The following is a 21,122-nucleotide window of genomic DNA, read 5'->3' on the forward strand; positions in this document are numbered from 1 at the left end:
GACCTTTCATCAGAATGAGACACTTTGGCGGCATTTTGCACCCGTGTTTGTCATGAACTCAAAATCTCGCGAGAATCAGAAAACTTGTACAATTTCCCCACCCCTCATCGGTGATGTAACGAGGTTCCCACCCGTTTCAATACATTTAAATAAATGTTAATATAATTAGCAGGCGTCCTCGCCAGACATTCTCCCCGCATTTGGAGTTCCCCATGCCGATGTGATACCATGTCGGGGAGGTTTACAACAGGTATTTAAAAACATGAAGCAGTCGAGGAGAATCCGCCTGGAGCACACAGGTAACTATCGCCCCAGGCGAAGAGGGACAGCCCAGACAGTAACCTGGCGATTCCCCCTGCACCCTGGCACAGCCCAAGGCATCCTGGCACTTCCCCCTGTCACTGACCCTTGGGATTGGGTTCTTCACCAGTATCGAGTTTGAGCTGATCTGTGAAATGCTGGAGGAAGGTGAGCTCATGAGTGGTGGACTCAGAATCAGACAGTGTGTTGGAGATATTTCTCCAGAGCTGGAGTTTGTAAATCCGCGGCATTGAGCATTTGACATAATTGGAGCTGTAAGGCTGGTTTATTGAGGTGCACGGCATTGGCTGAGAACGGCTGAGGGTGAGGTAAGTCGCAGGGAAAATGTCAGCTTCAGATCTCACACCCACTCTCTTGTCTCCACTATGATGTCCTCTCCCCCGATCTCTTCCCTACCCCTCAATCATCTATCTCCCCTCTGAACTTTCGCTGCAATTACTCTCCTTCCCCCATCCCAACCTCCTCTCTCTCCACCAAAGTCCTCTCCCTCCCCCCCACCTCCTCCCCGCTGTTCAGTCTTCAGCCATTACGATACACTTCACGTGATATCAAGAAATGGCTGAAGGCACTGGATGCTATGGGCCCCGGCAATATCCCAGTAATAGTACTGAAGACTTGTGCTCCAGAACTTGCCACACCCCAGCCAAGCTGTTCCAGTACAGCGACAATACTAGCATCTATCCGGCAATGTGGAAAATTGCCCAGCTATGCACAAGAAACAGGAACAAATCCAACCCAGCCAATTAACACCCGATCAGCCAACTCTCCATCACCAGTAAAGTGATGGAAGGAATCATCAACAGTGCTGTCAAGCCACACTTACTCAGCAATAACCTGCTCACGGATGCTCAGTTTGGATTCCGCCAGGGTCACTCAGCTCCTGACCTCATTACAGCCTTGGGTTTAAACATGGACAAAAGAGCTGAATGCCAGAGGTGATGTGGGAGTTACTGCCAACAAAGCAGCGTTTGCCCGAGTATTGCATCAAGGAGTCCCAGCAAAACTGGAGTCAATGGGAATCAGGGGGAAAACCTCCGCTGGTTGGAGTCATATCTGGCCCGTCATACCTGGCCCGTCATACCTGGCCCGTCATATCTGGCCCGTCATACCTGGCCCGTCATACCTGGCCCGTCATATCTGGCACAAAGTGGATATGGTGGTTGAAGGTCAATTATCTCCGTTCCAGGACATCACTGCAGAAGTTCCCCAGGTTAATGTCCTAGGCCCTACATCTTCAGCTGCTTCATCAATGACTTTCCTTCCATGTTTGCGGGTGAGTGCACAATGTTCAGCACCATTCGCGACTCCTCAGATAATGAAGCAGTCCATGTCCAATTGCAGCATGACCTGGACAATATCCAGGCTTGGGCTGACAAGTGGCATTCACGCCACACAAGTGAAAAGCAATGACCATGACCTACAGGAGAGGAACTAACCATCGGCCCTTGACATTCAATGGCATTACCATCGCTGAATCCCCACAATCAACATCCTGGGGGTTACCATTGATCAGAAACTGAACTGGACTAACTATATTAATACTGTGGCTACCAGGGCAGGTTAAAAGTTAGAAATCTTATGGCGAGTAACTCACCTCCTGAGCCCCCCCCCCCCCCGAGCCTGTCCACCATCTACAAGACACAAGTCAGGAGTGTGATGGAATACTCTCCACTTGTCTGGATGAGTGCAGCTCCAATACCATCAAAAAGCTTGAAAGCGTCCAGGACAAAGCAGCCCGCTTGATTGCTCCCCCTTCCACAAACATTCAAACCCTCCGCCACGCCGAACAGTGGCAGCCATGTGTACAGTCTACAAGATGCACTGCAGCAACTCACCAAGATTCTTTAAACAGCACCTTCTTAACCCATGACCACTACCATCTAGAAGGACAAGAGCAGTAGACCTAGGAACTCCACCACCTGGACTTCCCCTCCAAGTCACTCACCACCCTGACTTGGAAATATATTGCCGTTTCTTCACTGTTGCTGGGGCAAAATCCTGCACCTCCCTCCCTAACAGCACAATGGGTGCACCTACACCTCAAGGAGTGCAGTGGTCCAAGAAGGCAAGTCACCATCACCTTCTGAATGGCAACTAGGGATGGGCAATAAATGCTGGCCTGGCCAGCGATGCCCACATCCAATAAATATATATATTTTTACATCTCCTCTCCCCCCCCCCAAATCTCCTCTCTCCCCCCATCTCTTCTCTCCCCGCCGATCTCCTCTCTCCCCCCATCTCTTCGCTCCCCGCCGATCTCCTCTCTCCCCCGATCTCCTCTCTCCCCCCATCTCTTCTCTCCCCCGATCTCTTCTCTCCCCGCCGATCTCCTCTCTCCCCCCAATCTCCTCTCCCCCTCCCCAATCTCCTCTGTCCACTCTCCAATCCCCATTCTCTGATCTCTCGCCTTTTTCCAGACAAGCAGAAAGCTGACGACAGGGAGGTAACTTGCTTCGAGCTGCGTGCTCTGACCGGGCACACATCTGCCTGCAGCACTGGGCCTGGTGCTGAGTTAGGCGAGGTCTGACCTGCAGCCTCCGTGCCCTCAGTCATCGCGGGCAATCCAAGGGTGCAGTGATCCCCTCAGACACACCTTGATGAATGTCCAGTCCAGCCATTGGGAAACAGTGACATTCAAACACTGGTGGCAGCAGAGTGACATAGCTGACACCTGGTGCCCGGTATCAGAATTACAGGGAAAGATGAGGAAACCCGGAGCTGAATCTGAGTCGGAGGCGTCTCGAGGTGAGATTAGAGTTATATTAGATTGTAAAATGTACAGATAAAGTTAATTCAGTATACTACTTTAAATGAAAACTTTTATGAGGAAAACAATGAAACACAGATTCAATTGAGTAGAAGGTAACTTAGTCTGATAATATGAAAGTAAAACCCATCTTATTTATTTAGTCTTTTATTCACACCTGGAGTGAGTGCCTTGCTTTTTCCCAAATGCTACGTTAGCTAAAAGCAAAGCAACCTAGTAATAGAAGCTATACATTGGGATGAACATGCAAGTTCCAACCTGAGTTAAAGCTCAAAGTATTTAATTAAAGTTAGGTGTGGTCACCAAGGGAACAAATTATAAAATCATTGAGTCGTAGAATGGTTAAAGGGCAGAGGAGGCCATTCGACCTCTCGTGTCTGTGCTTGCTCTCTGCGAGAAAGACTGGCCTAGCCCCACTCCTGCTGCCCTTCTCTTCTAGCCCCTGCACACTCTTTCTCTTCAGATGATTATTCAATTCTTTTTTGAGGGTCTTGATTGAATCTGCTTCCACCGCAGCCCGCAGATCGTACATTCCAACCCTGACCACTCGCTGGTGGAAATACCTTTTTCCTTATGTCGCCTTTGGTTCTTTGGCGAATCACCTTCAATTATCACCTCTGGTTTTCAGCCCATCCACCCGAAGGGAACGGTTTCTCCCCATGACTCAGTCCAAAACCCTCACGAAAGATGAAGAACGCAGAATGAAGCAATAAAGAGTGAAAAGACCCAGGAAATAGGAGCAGGCCATTCAGACCCTCGAGTATGATACTGACAATGCTTTTGGAGAATAGTATTACTGCCTGTGTGCAGATTGAGAAAGCCTGGAAATCACCTCTTTTATTTATTCTTTCAGGGTTATGCAGCAAAGTCAGCATTTATTGCCCGTTAGAATCAGCCACATTGCTGCAGGTTCCAGAGTAGGCCAGGCCAGGTAAAGATGGCAGATTTCCTTCCCCAAAAGAGGACATCAGTGAACCAGGTTGGTTTTGCAACAATGGTTTCATGGTCATAGGCTTTTTCAATTCCAACTGATGGGATTGAAACCCTTGTCCACAGAACATCAACCAGTGTCTCTGGATTACAAATCCAGTGACATTACGACTATACCATTGTGTCCCGCATAGGCATAACTGTGCTGACAATACAGATATGTAACCATGCCGTGTACGAACGATCTTGGGCTAAATTCTCCGTTTGGGAGACTATGGGCGGGATTCTCCATTGCCTGGCGGCAAAATCGTATTCGGCGATCGGGCGGAAAATCCCCGTTTGCAACTGAATCGGAACCAGCGCTATTTTTCGGATGCTCCGCCCTCCAAATTGGCATCATCTAGGAGTGCCCTGCACGCTGTTGCGACAACGTCAGCGCGTTGCTTTGAGGCCCTCCCCCGATTGGCCGAGTTCACGACCACGCGGGTCACGTGTGGTCTGAGTTTTTGTAAACCCGGTGTGGCGGCTGCGGACTGTGTCCAGCTCCGCCATAGTCGGTGGGGGGAGCCCTCAGGACTCTCACCCCCGCCAAGCTGGCAGGGAGGCTTCGGAGAGAGTTGGAGACTAGTGAGGGGTTATCCGGAGTTCACGAGGGAGGGGGTCCAGGGAGACACTATTTGGCCGGCTGGGTCCGTGCGCGGCCAGCACCATGCTGACCCGGCAATTCTCCGGCCGTTTATGTCGCGATCACCGGGAGTTTTACCCAGCGCCGCTGCTAGCCCCCACCAGGCGGAGCATCGGTGCGGCGGCAGCGCCAACTTTTTCATTGTAAAACTAAACACTTCCTCCGGACAAAGCCTCAAAATCGGAGAATCCAGTCCTAAGTGTTGATGCCGGGACTGAATTGCGTGCGGTCCGCATTCCCATTGGAGGCGCTATTTCTGGAGTGATTCAAGACATGGTCATGGGTCAGAACTCTGCCCACGTGAATCTAGAGCAATTCTCATTCCTGCCGGCGTGGGATTTGCTGGGACCAGAATTGGCACTGGACAGCTTGACAAGCTGGAGCTGCTGATAAACACTCCACTCCCACACAATCCCGTTCCAGCCAAAAAGATGGCTCCATGAAGAGCTTTCCCCCGATTTGTGGACGCCAAGCTGGACAGAACATTGGACACAGTAGAGAAGGAGCGGGACACCCGACTCCCCAGGGTGGATAGGAGGCTACTGCCCACGGTTGTCAACCAGGCCTGGGCGGAGGTGGCAGAGGGAGTCATTGCCGCAAGCCTCACCAGGCGGACTGGCACGCAGTGTCGAAAAAAGGTGAACAACCTCCTTAGGGCCGCTCGGGCGAGCCACCACCTCTGTTCCCCTGGCATCACTCCTCACAACACACCCCCACTCCCATAGAGCCCAATCAAAACCCACCTGCCTGCATTTCCCTCACATCTCACCCTGCAGTAAACCCCCGACACCTGTATTGTCCTCGTTGGCCAGGTGCCTTGCACACATATGTCACAGCTACGGACCCCGCCATGTAACCCGCCTCCATGTGTCTCACCATGTCCTATATGTGTCCCCGAGGAAAAGACAGCCAGTAACAGAAGGGTGGGGAAAGACCGGAGGGGTTGTCCCGGACCTCAGGGCTCTCACCCCCGCCGAGCAGAGGGCGATGGAATAATCCGGGGAGGTGCAGGAGTGGGCTCTCTCCGAGGTTCAGGCGGCTTGGGACAACCAAACGAGCCCCTAATGCAAAATTCTGTCCCTATAGCAAGTGAGTCACTGCTCTCCCCCAGACCATTCCTTCCCAAGATCTCACCATGTGTCTTGACTTTTGTCTTGCAGGATCACCATCAGACCATGCCGGCCCGTCTGGGGTACCTCACCCCCAGCCAGACAACACCTCCATCTCGGCACTGCATTCACATGCACCCTAACCACCATCGCTGAGACTCTCCTCGGTGGGGCATTTTGGTTTGGACGCTCTTGATCACCCTCTGGTATGCATTTCACACGTGCTGCAGCACACCAGGTGGAAGTAGAGACACCCGAGGGAGCAGACTGTCAGTGGGCTGCCCGATTCCAGGAAACAGTTGTAGTCCGGACAGGTTTCATGGAATGAATCGTAGAATGAATCATCGGATCCCTGCAGTACAGAACGAGGCCATTTGGCCCATCGAGTCTCACCGACCATTCGAATGAGCACTCTGCCCATTTACAAGTTTCCTACCCGTAATCCCTAACCTTCACAACCCTGCACATTAAAGGGCAATTTAGCATGACCAATCCACCTAACCTGTATATCTTTCGATTGTGGGAGGAAACCGGAGCATCCGGAGGAAACCCACGCAGTCACAGGGAGAAAGTGAAAACTCCACACAGACAGTCACCCAAGGCTGGAATTGAACCAGGGTCCCTGGCGCTGTGAGGCAGAAGTGCTAACCACTGTGCCACCCCTTACAGTTCTGAAAAGAATGATCCCCTCATAGGTGCAGATGCAGACACACGACCAGGTTCTACAGGAGGCGGTGTCAGCAAGTGCACTGAATTAGTCCAACCGCCATCATGCACCACTGACGGTGTTGACAATGCGTGCTACCCAGGACAACATTGAACACCTGGCATCCACGGTGGAAGCCTTGGGTCAAAAAGTCACAGTCATTGGTCAAGACGTCAAAAGTTTGTGTAGTGATCTGTACATCTGTACATACATCTGCACGTACACCAGGGACTGCAGACAGATGTAACAGCCACTAGAGGGCATCAGAGGCGGGTATAAAGGGTCCAGCCCAAGGTAGGATCCGCCTCTTTCAGAAGCACAGGCTAGTGAGCAGCAGCAGACAGAGACAGCTCAGCATAGGCAGCTTACCTTAGCTTCACTGGTCACACCTCTTGACTGTATTATATCTAGTTAGGCTCTGGAAACAGAACGAACCCATTGAATAAAGTATTTGTGTTAACTGGAAGTCTACAATCTTTATTCAGACTTAGCGAATAACAGAGTTTGGACACATTTTGTGGTCAATGGCTGAGGCTCAGGACAGGTGAACCCAGTCACAGGCAGCCACGTACCGGCCCACATGGTCATTACTGCGGTGCTCCAGAGATTGGCAAAAAGGTCTTGGCTGAGGGCATTGAGAGCATTTGACGGGCGCTGAATGACCTGGGCCAGGCACAGAGGAACATGACTGAGGGACGTGTCCCAGTATCTGTGCTCCATGTTTGAGGGCATCAAGACCCTGGTTGAGAAGAGAACATGCTTCCAGGACCATCAGCGCCAGGCGACAGTGCAGACTCCGCAGGTCACTCCAGCCTCACTTCCATCCCACGGAGTAGACCAGGGACCATCGAGCAGCCCGAGGGAGGAGGAAGTTATGGGGCCCGTGCCAATGTCTCCCGCAGTGGAGGTGCTGGAACACCTCAGTGCATCTGAATGCCCCCCACCTGACACTGACGCATCTCATGGGCAGCAGGCAGAACAGGGTGGCACATGTGAGACCCGAAAGTTGGCCGGGTGTATCCAGGTCCAGACCCTCCAGAAGACAGCCGCCAAATGCATCTCAGGTCGAGGGCGAGATGGGCAGCTGGCAGCCTCCATGTCTGATGTGCTGTCCGAAGTACCGCCTAGAAGGAGCGGTAGACCACGTAAGATAAGGAAGTTAGACACCAGTTAAGTTGGTAAGGGTGCAGCACACAGGTTAAAGATAGAGGTCAGGGCACAATAATGTATCCAGTCAATAAAACACCTTTTCACCAACATTCTGACGTGCTTCTCTGCAGGATGTGTGAGATGGGCTGGGCTGGGTGTAGAGGGAGTGCCTGGTGGGGTGTGTGAGAGACGTTGGTAGTGTGGGGTGTGGGTGTTGGAGGATGGCACGGGGCACCACTTGGAAGGTGGTGAGGGGGAGGGGGAACATGGAGAGGTGGCACAGGGTGGTGAAGCTGCTGGTGGCAGACCACCTAGTTGGAAAATTGGGAGGTGATGAGGTTGTCGGGTGTGCGGTGGCCCTGGAGCACATGCTGGGCAGTATGCAGTGCCAGCTTGGGTTCCAGCACTCCTTCCTAGCAATCCTCCATTTTTAAAAATATAAACGTAGAGTACCCAATTATTTTTTTCCAATTAAGGGGCAATTTAGCGTGGCCAATCCACCTACCCTGCACATCTTTGTGTTGTGGGGGTGAAACCCACGCAAACACTGGGAGAATGTGTAAACTCCATACGGACAGTGACCCAGAGCCGGGATCGAACCTGTGTCCTCAGCGCCGTAGTCCCAGTGCTAACCACTGCGCCACCGTGCTGCCTCTCCTCGTCTTTAGGACACTGATACATTGCTCAACGGCGCTCCTGGTTTCTGCAGGGGCGTCATTATAGTAGTTCTCTGCATTGGTCTGGGGCACCGGACAGACGCTAGGAGCCAAGACTGCAGCGGGTAGCCCTTGTCGCAAACCCTTCACCCGAAGGAGCACCTTGAAGGTGCTGGGAACCGACGAATGCGCTAGGATGCGCATGATGTGCAGCTGGTGGTCATATACCAACTGCACATTCAGGGAGTGGAAGCCCTTCCGATTTATGAAGGGCATCCCCTGATGAGCCGGTGCTCGTAGGGGGATGTGTTCCATCCATCACCCCCTTGACCTGGGGCATGCCAGCGATGGCGGAAAATCCTGCTGCCCGGGCATCCAGGTGGGCCTGGCTCAGACTGAAGCATCCGTCACAGCTTGGATGTACTTGTGTGCGGATGACTGAGAGATCCCAGACAGGTTCCAGCTTGGCCTCTGGAAAGACCCAGAGGCACAAATGCTCAGGATGGTCGTCACCTTGATGGCCACTGGGACGGGTATCTGCCTCCATACTCCCGAGGTGCCTGGTGCAGCATCATCTGGTATACATGGTGCAAGGTCTTCCTGGTTAGCCGAAGTCTTCGCTGGCACAGGCAGTACGGCAGCTCCTCGAGGACAGGTACTGATGGTATACATGTGGCCTGATGCAACACCTCCTTCGCCCCTCTTCCTCGGCCTGTTGGACGGCCAGCACTTGAGTTTCACTAGCTGGCCCCTGCTCTTCTGGGGCAGGCTCCTCTTGTCCAGGGTCATCCCTGACCAGGCCCTGTGTCTCCAGCCTCCATGCGTACGCAAAGGCAGCCACGACCAGGTAGATTCCTGGCAGTAATCCAAAATTCATTCTCTACATGTGGGGAAAGGCAAGACATGTCAGCAAGATGAGTATTGCCTTGTCATCCAGATCCACCAGGCTCCACCTACAACATGTCTCCCCCAAACCCACCCCCACCCTCAGCAGTTCTCCTCCATATGTTGCCTTCCACGCTGCATCCCTGTCAGTGAGTGTCACCGGGGAGCCTCTATCCTCACCAACCTTTCCTGTCAACAGGGGTACCAATGGCTGCCAGAACTCACGTCATCGATAGACTTTTGTGGCCCCTGTCCTGTTTCCCCAGTGAGGTTTACTCTGGGTGTCCTCATTGGGTGGCCGTGTGTTATCTCACCAGCAGGGTGGCACCTGGTCCTGTGGTGGAGTCACTGTGTGCTACCAATCACCTCCATGCTTAGAGGCTTGTGAGTGGGCATGACCTACAGATGGGGATGAGGCAGGGACGTGTGCATCCACTGGGAGCATAGCTGAAGTGTGATGGGGGTCCTGGGTGTGACACACAAGTTGTGACAACATATCCGGGGGCAAGATTGATGGGAGCAGGAGCGCGGTGGGCAGACGTCTGGAGAAGCTGGTGGTCCTGAGGAGTGGACTAGCTGATAGTGTCACTAGTGAGGTCTCTGTCCTGAGAGAAGCAGTGTGCCAGGGAGGGTGCAAAGGTCCACAGTGGATATGTCCTTTGTTTGGGGTGAGCTCTGCTATTCCCCTGCTTCCCCTGCAGTGGGGCAGCGTTTCTGATGAGCGCACTGAGGAGTGGCAGCACCTGGTGGGCCACTGATTGAGCTTGGCCACGCCCATTCCATTGATGAGTCAGCTGGGGTCAGAGGGTTTCCAGAGGGACGGCCTGGGTGGGCTCCCAGATGATCAGAGGCTCCGTGAACATTCACAGGACACAGTGAGCAATATTCCCCCCGCCCCGGCTGGGGGTTCTGACTCATACAACCACTTAGAAAAATCCCCAAACACCTCATTCACCAGTCCGTAAGGGGGGCACGGTAGCACAGTCGTTAGCACAGTTGCTTCACAGCTCAGGGTCCCAGGCTCGATTCCCGGCTTGGGTCACTGTCTGTGCGGAGTCTGCACGTTCTCCCCGTGTGTGCGTGGGTTTCCTCCGGGTGCTCCGGTTTCCTCCCAAAGTCCAAAGATGTGCGGGTTAGGTGGGTTGACTATGCTAAATTGCTGTACTGTGCAAAAAGGCTAATTGGGGTTACTGAATTAAGGGGATGGGGTGGAGGAGGTGTGTGCCTGAGTGGGATGCTCTTTCCAAGGGCCCGTGCAGACTCGATGGGCTGAATGGCCTCCTTCTGCATTGTAAATTCTATGATTCTATGATCTCCACGTGGTCGATCCCCGCCTCAAACGGATCCACTGTCCTCGCCAGGTCCTCCAAAGGCTCCTTTCTATGCTGGGTGAACTTCTCATTTCAGAAGTCCACCAGCTGCTCCAGAAACCACTGAGATGTTAGGGCCGGACCCTTGCCCTCCGCCTTCTTCCTCTGTGTCCCAGGCGCAGCTTCTCGCTTCAACTGCCCCTTTCACTTAAAACTACTCCTGGTCCACGAATCCATCCACCGATGGGACACCCTCGCCTTCCACCACTCCGGCACCTTTTTTCATCAATAGGTCTGCGCGTTAGCCAGGGAAAAGGGTCCAAAAACACCGCTACAAGCGGGAGCTACCAAACGTGCGACCATTCACACCACAGCCGCCACCAGAAGTCCAAGGTCGAGCGGCACTTAAGCTGCACTTGCTCAGCCAACCCCAGCCAGCTCACAACAATGGCGCCCAGGAGACCGGCCCCAAGATTCGGGGATGCAGATCTGGGGAGGTTCCTAGACTCAGTGGAGGCCAGCAGGGATGTCCTGTTCCCCCAAGGGTCCCGAAGGGTCAGTCACAGGGCAGCCAGTGCTGCCCGGGATGAGGTGGCGGTGGCTCTGCGCACCGGGTGTATGACTAGGAGGACTGGCCTCCGGTGCCAGTCACTGGGCAGCATGAGTGAGTAGACACCAACGCCCTCAAGTAGACAAAAACTGACCCCAAAACATCAGCAAAATCAATTTAAAGTATCGAACCATCAACACCAGGACTGGGTTTTTCTGGACCCCCCGCCCCCACACTCTATTTTTCAGTAGCTGAGGTGGGCCATCATTGGACGACAGTGGTATCTTCTGGTCCCGCTAATGCTGATGGGATTTTGCGTGTCTCGTACCGTCCGTTGCCAGGGAAGGTGCCTCCGGGGGTAGGCGGTTGTCAGTGGCAGGACTGGACGATCCCGCCGGAGGGAAGGGGAGTTTATTCATCCCTATAAATCAGCGGCTTTTGGAATTTGTTTACTCAGGATCAGTCAAAATGTATTTCATCTTCTGCTTGTGGCACCAACCAGTAACTCTGAACGTCATCTGATGTCAGTGGAGTGGAAACCCAGGCTGATAGTGGATGTGTTTGATGCACTGAATGGAAAGTAATGTCAGTACTTACCAAGAAATGTAAACATTTCTTTTCATTCAGACGTTCACTCAGTTCCCAGTTTGGTCATCTATACTTAATACCGAATATATCACAGAATAATACATAATAATAATATGACAATAATCGCTTATTGTCACAAGTAGGCTTCAATGAAGTTACTGTGAAAAGCCCCTAGTCGCCACATTCCGGCACCTGTTCAGGGAGGCTGGTACAGTGCAGAAAAGGCCCATCGGCCCATCGAGTCTGCACCGACGCATGAAAGGCACCTGATCTGCCCACCTAATCCCATTTGCCAGCACTTGGCTCATAGCCCCAAATGTTAAGACATGCCAAGTTCTCATCCAGGTCTTTTTAAAGGATGTGAGGCAACCCACCTCTACCACCCTCTCAGGCCGTTCCAGACCGTCATCACCCTCTGGGTAAAAAACATTTTCCTCAAAACCCCATGAATCTCCCACCCCTCACCTTCAGCTTGTGTCCCCTCATAACCTACCCCGCAACCAAGACGAACAGCTTCTCCCTATCCAACGTATCCATGCCCCTCATAATCTTGTACAATTTGATCAGGTTTCCCCTCAGTTTTCTCTGCTCCAGCGAAAACGACCCAAGCCTATCCAACCTCGCTTCATAGGCGAAATTCTCTGGAAACGGCGCGATGTCCGCCGACTGGCGCCCAAAACGGCGCAAATCAGTCGGGCATCGTGCCGCCCCAAAGGTGCGAATGCTCCGCATCTTTGGGGGCTGAGCCCCAACCTTAAGGGGCTAGGTCAGCGCCGGATGAATTTCCGCCCCGCCAGCTGGCAGAAAAGCCTTTGGTGCCCCGCCAGCTGGCGCGGAAATGACATCTCCGGGCGGCGCATGCGCGGGAGCGTTAGTGGCCGCTGACGGCATTCCCGCGCATGCGCATTGGAGGGAGTCTCTTCTGCCTCCGCCATGGTGGAGACCGTGGCGAAGGCGGACGGGAAAGAGTGCCCCCACGGGTTGCCTGCGGACGGGAAAGAGTGCCCCGATCGCGGGCCAGGCCACCGTGGGGCACCCCCCGGGGCGGGGAATCGCGCGGGGGAGCCCGCCAACCGGCGCGGCACGATTCCCACCCCCGCCGAATATCCGGTGCCGGAGACTTCGGCAACCGGCGGGAGCAGGATTCACGCCAGCCCCCGGCGATTCTCGCCCCATAACTTAAATGTTCCATCCCTGGCAACCCTGGGAGAATATGAAAAATCAGTGTCCAACATCCTTAAGCATCATGATCAATACGACTGAGGCATCAGCGAATCACTATCAATTAGTTCTATTGGCTGGAGAGCACCATCAATTAGACAGTACCATCACACACAGTTTGTGCTCTTTGGGCTAACAGAAAATTAACAGTAGATTTAATTTTCCACTGACATTAATGAGCCCCAGTTGCCATGAGAATCACCATTGACCTCATCTTTTATGTTTCCAGATTCTTGCATTTGTCAGCGGGAAAGGATCATGAATATTTTGCGAAGTGAAATGAAATAAGTGGAGTTCATTGTTGCATCTAGGGAGTGATGGAGGCCATATGCACAAAGACAGTTCTTCAGGAGGCAAGATCATGATGAAGGGCACTTGGTTTTACAGATTGTGTAGGGTTCCTACGACTGCACACATGTGGTTCTGAGGCAGCCCCCTCCACCCACCCCCCATGCCAAGAGAGCGAGGTACAGAAACCGCAAAGGTTACAGATCCTTAACTTTGCGGCCGCAAAAAGAGGTTCATCTCAGTCAATGCTCACTCCCCTGGCAGCAGCCATGATGCCTTCATCCTGTGAAAGTCGGCCTTACCTTCACTTCAATTGGACAGCAACCTAGGTGGGAGCCTCTGCAATGGCCACGGCAGGCAAATTGCCACCCAGGCTTGCCATGGCCCACCGGAGAGGGGTAAATTATCTCGTGCTTTCAGCCCCGGTGGTGGGACTTCAGTAAAGTTCAGCACAATGTGTCCCACCCACCAGGTAGTTAGCTGGACCAAATATAATTTGAATGTGGACATCGAGAAAGAGACTGACAGTGGAGATTATTATACTGTCATAGATGTTGAGGTCCAATTCACTCTAATATTGAAAAACAATGACTACACTGAAAAGTTGAGATGGCGCTAGTCAGAAGACTGAGACTCCCATAGGTTAGAAAGATTAACTGAGATGGCAAGCTAGAAATCACTACACATCTTATATATTTCCTAATTTGTATATGTTGGCTGGAAAATCAATTGGGTGCGATTCTCCAGCCTCGCTGTGCTCTCGCTGGAGTGAAACGAGGCCGGTGAATAGCGGGAGAGGCCAGAAAAGAGAACTGCACCAGGTGCCAAACAGTTTGCCATGCAACAGCCCACTCCTGCAGGCAAAATCGGGATCATGTGGCGAGAAACCAATTATCACCACTTAAGCCCTATTCCCAAACAATTAACGGGAGCCAACCCATATCCAACGGCCTCCCGTCATTCAGCGGCCTCCCCAGCAAGTGCTCACGCTGGTGCCTTTTGAAAAACGTGAAACTAGCGGAAGGGCTTCTGTGGGGAGCCGAGGAGGTGGGTAGCCATCTTAGCTCACAGGCAAAGAGCCCGGGGGTGCTGGGCTTGCCGCCCCATTGCTCAGCAGGGTGTAGGGACCCTCGGCTGAAGGGGGAGGGGGGGGTGGGGGGGGGGGGGGGGGGAGAACCCTACGCAGTGGTGGTCAACCATAGGAGGGTGGGGGGGGCGGGGCAATCGCATGCAGAACCACCATGCCAACCCCTGGATCGTGCGTACCCGTTCTGGGGCAACCCCTGTCGCCCGGTCTGTCTGCCCCACCAACCACCCATAACCCCCATCGACTGCCGAGGCCTCTAGCCTTGCGGCTGAAGGCTCTTGCTAATAGGGAATTGGCAATCGTGGTTAATTGAGCGCTTCACACATCCCAAGTAGATTCCTGTGGGTAGGCGGGCCATGTACCATGTGGGAGTCATTGCCTGGGATCCCAATCACACCTTGATGCATGGACACTGCGCCTGAACACTGCGGGAGGCAACACCACACATGCAGCAGCTAACATCCGAACACCCAGCAGATGGGACACAGCTTCAGGGACATGTCCATGGCCGGAGGGTGGGTGAGTGCCACGGGGAGGGGTCCGACGCCCCGTCCAGGTGATGTGATGAACGGGTGTCCAGGGTACAGGGCCTAGGATCCGGTGAGGGGCTCGCTGTGGCTGGGTGTGCGTGGGCAGGGCATCCGGGTGGAGGGGGAGGGGGGGGATGAGGGAATGAAGGGTCCTGGGGTGGGAGCCAGCACTGTTTCCCAATGCCTTACAGATATTGAATGCTGTGGCAGGGATTTGGGACACAGAACTTGTCCTAGTGGTGCTGCTGCTAGGCTGTGCAGACAGACGCCGGAGACGACGGCAGCAGCAGCGTCTGCAGATGCTCGAGGCGACGGCCCATGTGTCAGATCCCGCCCCACAGCGTAAAGATCCGCCCGCCCATCACAGCAGGGAGGGACCCAGCAGGAGAGTCCTGCGATGGCCCAGGGTGTACGGGCTTCGCTGGTCATTCGAACAGATGACGGACAGCGTGTGCCACAGGAGGCTCCGCCTCAACAAGGAGACAGTGCGGCACCTGTGCCATATCCTTGCAGACTTGGGACCACATGGAGGAGGACACATGCTCCCAGTGGCCGTCAAGGTCACCGCAGCCCTGAATGCTTACACCTCGGGATCCTTCCAGGGCTCGAGTGGGGACCTGTGTGGTATCTCGCAGGCCACAGCCCATATCTGACAGGTCACGCGTGCCTGGACGGAAAAACTACATCAACTTTGACATGGACCAAGCCCAACAAGGTGCCCGGGCAGCAGGTTTCTCCACCATCACTGGGATGCCACAGGTCCAGGGGGTGAAAGATGCCACGCATGTTGCCTTGCACTCACTGGCATCTGGCAGTGCCCTATGTTAACCAAGAGAGTTTCCACTCCCTGAACATACAGCTCGTTTGCGACCACCAGATGAAGATAATGCACATGTATGCCCGTTTCCTGGGGAGTGTCCATGACAGCTACATCCTGGGAAGTTGTTCATTCCCGGCCTCTTCGAGGGCCACCCCAGGATGGTCGGCTGGCTCTTGGGGGATAAGGGGTACCCGCTGAGGACCTGGCTGATGACGCCAGCACGGAGGCCGGAGACCAAAGCGGAGACCCGGTACCACGAGGCCCAAGCAGCAAACAGGACTGTCATTGAGCGGTGCACCGAACTGCTCAAAATGCGGTTCTGATGCTTTGACGGCTCTGGTGGTGCCCCGCAGTACACCGCCCGGAGGGTTGCCCGCTTTGTGGTGGTCTGCTGTGCCATCCACAACCTCGCACCCATCGCCCCACCCCTCCACCCCCTCTCCCACCCTCCCAGAGTCTGTGTCACATCAATCCAGGGTGCTGGGACTGTGTCGACGCTGTCAGCGGGTCACTGTCGAGGTCACGGGGGTGATGATGACCCGCAGAGAGCTGAGTGCCAGTGCTCCTGAATCTATGCCATAGTCTGACTCCTGCCTGTCTGCTGAGTGCTCGTTCACACCCATCACCTGCACGTGGTGTGGCCGGGGAGGGGGGGGGATGCCTGGAGAGATGGGCCAAGGGTTCGGAGGTCGGCCCGCAGTGCGGAAGAAAGTGACAGAGGGGTCATACTGGTTGTGCACAAAGGTGTTTATTGTGTTTAACAATTCCCCACTCTCTTGATGGTGCCGCCCCCTTCCCCTCCACCCATCCCCCTACCTACCCCACACCCACTCCCTGCGAGGGAATGGACATGTGATCAGTGGGGGGCATTGGTCAGTCAATAAGGCAATAAGAACTCGCGTTTGACAAGTCCTCCGGGTGGAGCCCGATGGTTCCTCACCTCTGCGGCATCCGCCAGTCTCCGCGTTGGTGACCACCCTGTCCGCGGCCACCGCAGTTACCTCCGGGACACGCTCCTCGAAGGAGGTTAGGATTCTTAGTCCGGCATCGCACCGCCAGTCTGGGCCCTCTCCTGGTGACAGTCTTTTCTGAGGAGGCACAGAGAGTGTATGGTTCACTGTGGTGGGAGGGGGGCTGTGAAGGAAGGGTTGGGAGGGTTGAAAAGAGGGGGTGGAGGGAGAGTTGGTGGGGGTTGACCGGAGGAGGGGGGAGGGAGGGTTGGAGTCGCATGGAGATTTGGGGGAGTGGATGCTCGCGTGAGAGCAGAAAGTCTCGGGGGTGGGGAAGTGGGGGGGGGGGGTCCAGAAAAACCCAGTCCTAGTGTTGATGGTTTGATACTTTAAATTGATTTTGCTGATGTTTTGGGGTCAGTTTTTTGCTTTTCTGTCCATTTGTCTATATAAGCAAGTCCTGCCTACCTGGAGGCAGTGATGAATGGTCAATGCTTGCTCATGATAGAGTACCTGAATCAGCACTGTTCTCTCTCCTTGTTGAGATTTTCCAGCATTTTCTGTTTCCCAGCATCCGCAGTAATTTGCTTTAATCTTAGAAAAACTCTTAGTGGCTCTCCGTGAGGAGCCTCCCATTATACATTACATGCTGAGGGGCAAGTGTAATTAGTAGCACTAAAGAACCTAATAGAGCATCTGTAATGAACTATTATAGACTAAAGTCCCAATTTCCCTGACTTTGTAAAGTTGTGGATCACAGGGAAAAATGTTGCTTTGCCATTAGTTCAAGTATTAAACCTCAGACTATAAACTTCTATAAATTTCGACTCATTATCAGTTGGAGTAAGGATATGTCCAACTTTAAGAAATGGCCCTTTTGGTTTAACCCCTGCATCCAACCTGTAGTCGTATATTGTGGCCTGCTGTATATTACCCGATGATCTGTATTTTGTGCAATTTTTTCTTTCAATGTGCATATTCATGATAGAATCCCTGCAGTGCAGCAGGGCATTTGACCCATCTCATCTCATCGGCCCAATCCCCCACCATATCCTCGTAACCCCACCTAACCTTTGGACACTTAGGGGCAATTTAGCATGCTCAATCCACCTAACCTGCACATCTTTGGACTGTGAGAGCACCCGGAGGAAACCCACGCAGACACGGGGAGAACGTGCAAAGTCTACGCAATCACCAAAGGTCAAATTCGAACCCGCGTGCATGGTGCTGTGAGGCAGCAGTGCTAACCACTGTGCCACTGTGCTGCCCACATATATTGGGCATGATTCTCTGATCCTGAGGCTCAGTATTGACGTCGTCGTAAACGGCGTCGCGTTTTACGATGGCGTCAACAGACCCCCAGGAGCAGCAATCCTGCGCCCTACAGAGGGCAGCACGGCACTGGAGCGAGTCACGCAGCTCCAGCTGCCGATACCGGCATCATACAGGCGCTGCGGGTCTGCGCATGTGCGCTGCGGCCGGCGCGAACTCGCGCATGCGTGGTAGCTTCCTTCTCCGCGCCAGCCCCGACCCAACATGGCGGGGAGCTACAGGAGCCGGTGCGGAGGCCCCCGCCAGGAGAGGCCCCGATCACGGGCCAGGCCACAGTGGAGGCCCCCCCCCCCCCCCACAGGGTCGGATCCTGCCTACCCCCCACCAGGTCGCCCCCCCCCCCAGGATGGACGCCGAGGTCCCGCCGGGTAAGACCGCATGTGAACGGCGCTGGTGGGACTCGGGCTATCTTGGTGGCCACTCAGCCCATCCCGCGCGGAGAATCGCCAGGCAGCCCCCAACCGGCACCGCACCGGCGCCAGTGGCGCCAACTCTCCGGTGACCGGAGAATCGGCGGACCGGCGTCAGGGCGGCATCGCGTGAATCGCGCCCTGCCCGGTGATTCTCCGACCCCGCCCCAGGGTCAAGAGAATTTCGCCCATTATTTTAAACTGACTGCCTGGAAGAGATAGATTTGGGATGAGTTCCTTCAGACAGGAGGAAGGAGCCAGGTAGACCCCAACTGTCTTCAGTGGGATTGACAGAATCAGTAAATTGTGAGATTTCTGTATAATAAATCTTGAGTATCTCTGGTTATTTAGAAGAACATAAGAACTAGGAGCAGGAGTAGGCCACCTTTATTTACTTTCTTTTTCCATTTTTCAAATAGACACAAGGGGTGCGTGCTATTAAGCTGCTACCTCTGGCTGGTGTCTTTAACTGGGCCAGATCAGGTTTGGGAGATGGATTTTCTGAATCGGTGCCAGAGATAAAGGACATGTGGGGCGTCATTCTCCTACCCCCCAGCGGGTCGGAGGATGGCCGTTGGCCGCCGTGAATCCCGCCCCCGCCGGTTGCCGAAGTCTCCGGCACCGGATATTCGGCGGGGGCGGGAATCGGGCCGCGCCGGTTGGCGGGCCCCCCCGCTGGATTCTCCAGCCCGGATGGGCCGAAGTCCCGCCGATAAATTGCCTGTCCCGCCGGTGTGGATTAAACCACATTTTGAACGGCGGGACAAGGCGGCGTGGGCGGGCTCCGGGGTCCTGGGGGGGGCGTGGGGCGATCTGACCCCGGGGGGTGCCCCCACGGTGGCCTGGCCCGCGATCGGGGCCCACCGATTCGCGGGCTGGCCTGTGCCGTGGGGGCACTCTTTCCCTTCCGCCTCCGCCACGGTCTCCACCATGGCGGAGGCGGAAGAGACTCCCTCCACTGCGCATGCGCGGGAAACTGTCAACGGCCGCTGATGCTCCCGCGCATGGGCAGCCCCGAGATGTCATTTCCACGCCAGCTGGCGGGGCAACAAAGGCCGTTTCCGCCAGCTGGCGGGGCGGAAATTCCTCTGGCGTCGGCCTAGCCCCTCAATGTTGGGGCTCGGCCCCCAAAGATGCGGAGCATTCCGCACCTTTGGGGTGGCGCGATGCCCGTCTGATTGGCACCGTTTTGGGCGCCAGTCGGCGGACATCGCGCCATTTCGGGAGAATTTCGCCCGTGGTTGCAGCTTGAAAGAATTGAATTGTCACAGTTAAAGCCCAGGTTCAGGCTGAAAAGTTAGCAGTAATCAGTGTTGCCCTCATGCGACTTTGTTTCAAGGTATCTTCATAAATTGCAGCAAATTGCCAGGAAATGGATCAACATAGGGGTCTTAAAAACATGTCCCACCCTCCCAAGTAGAGTAACTGAAATTCCGAGGGACTGGCCTCTTCATAGAGCATTATTTCAAATCCGTAGAAAGATAGCGATAGATCAGCAGGGGCCAGTACACAATTTCTTATTTTTAAATTTTTTTTTTACCTTTGAACATTTCAGAGTTATGATCATTTATATTGACACCCACAGGGTGGTCGACAAGAATATCACGCATTGAGGTGAGCAAAGTAGCAGAGGGAATGGCAGGCATGCAGAACTAGGTACCGACCATCTCTTTTACTCAATGACTGACGAGTTCCTGAGAGGATATCATTATCTGAATGGTCTGAGGTGCATGCACTGTGAAAGATCTCCAACCTTTTCCAAAAATTAAACACTCTAAAACATTTTAAACCCAAACAAAATTGCTGTTTTCAAACATATAACGCAAGGTAAATACCATGTGATTATTGTTTTAAACAGATAGTCTTTTTATGATTCTTTTAACTGCTACAGGTTTTTAAATAGGTAATTTTAGCAAATCTTCAGTGAGGAGCCTCCCATTATCCTTTATATGCTGAGGGGCAAGCGTAATTAGTAGGACTAAAGAACCTAATAGAGCATCTGTAATGAGCAATTATAGGCTAAACCCCCAATTTCTCTGACGTGGCAAATTCAAGGTTGTGGTCATTCCTGGGCTGGCTCTTATCTTGGGGAATTCATGAGCCCCCTGAAGGGCCTCCACCCCTCAGTGGGGGAGCTCATACTCCACGGGCACCACAGGGAGATAAATCAGGTCATCCCTATGGGTCTTGTGTGTGGTATAATATCCCCCCCCCCACAAAGTTTGTAAGTCTCTGTTGCAGGGAGTGAAATAAATTGTCTTCTCTGCTTGGCCTGCAGTTGCACCTCCAGCATCTAGGTGTGTCTCAGAGTGTGTGTAACATGTTGGGGAAGTTCGTTTTTGCGACGACCGTCTGAGGGGTACCATCGACAACCGTTCCTTGGCGATGCAGCCGGCAGAAACCTCAGACACCTGGGTCTCCATATCAGAATCAAATCCTCCACCTCACACACCTCAGTATCAGGGCCCTCAGAGGGCGATGTCCTGAAGCCGCTTTGTGGGGGGCCGGCGTGGCGCCATGACGGTTCCCCGGTCGTATTTGTCCTAATAGTGGACCCCTGCTCCGGAGGTGATCTAGGCGTTTCTGCACCATCCGTTCGCAAGACTTTATTTGGGAAGTCCAGTTTGTTTTACCATGGTCCTCGGAATTCATCGGGCACCATCTGCGAACGTTCCGACATATACTGTGTCTCCCGGTCAGAAACGTCTGATCTGTGTCCGGCTGTGTCTTGATTTTGCCTCTGCAGATCCTGACTGCATTCTACTCTCCTGCTAATATCGGGGAACGTCAAGCTAAGGCGGGTTTTAAGCCTCCGACTCATCAGCAGA

Source organism: Scyliorhinus torazame, chromosome 1, assembly GCF_047496885.1.
Source record: "Scyliorhinus torazame isolate Kashiwa2021f chromosome 1, sScyTor2.1, whole genome shotgun sequence".
Lineage (NCBI taxonomy): Eukaryota > Metazoa > Chordata > Chondrichthyes > Carcharhiniformes > Scyliorhinidae > Scyliorhinus > Scyliorhinus torazame.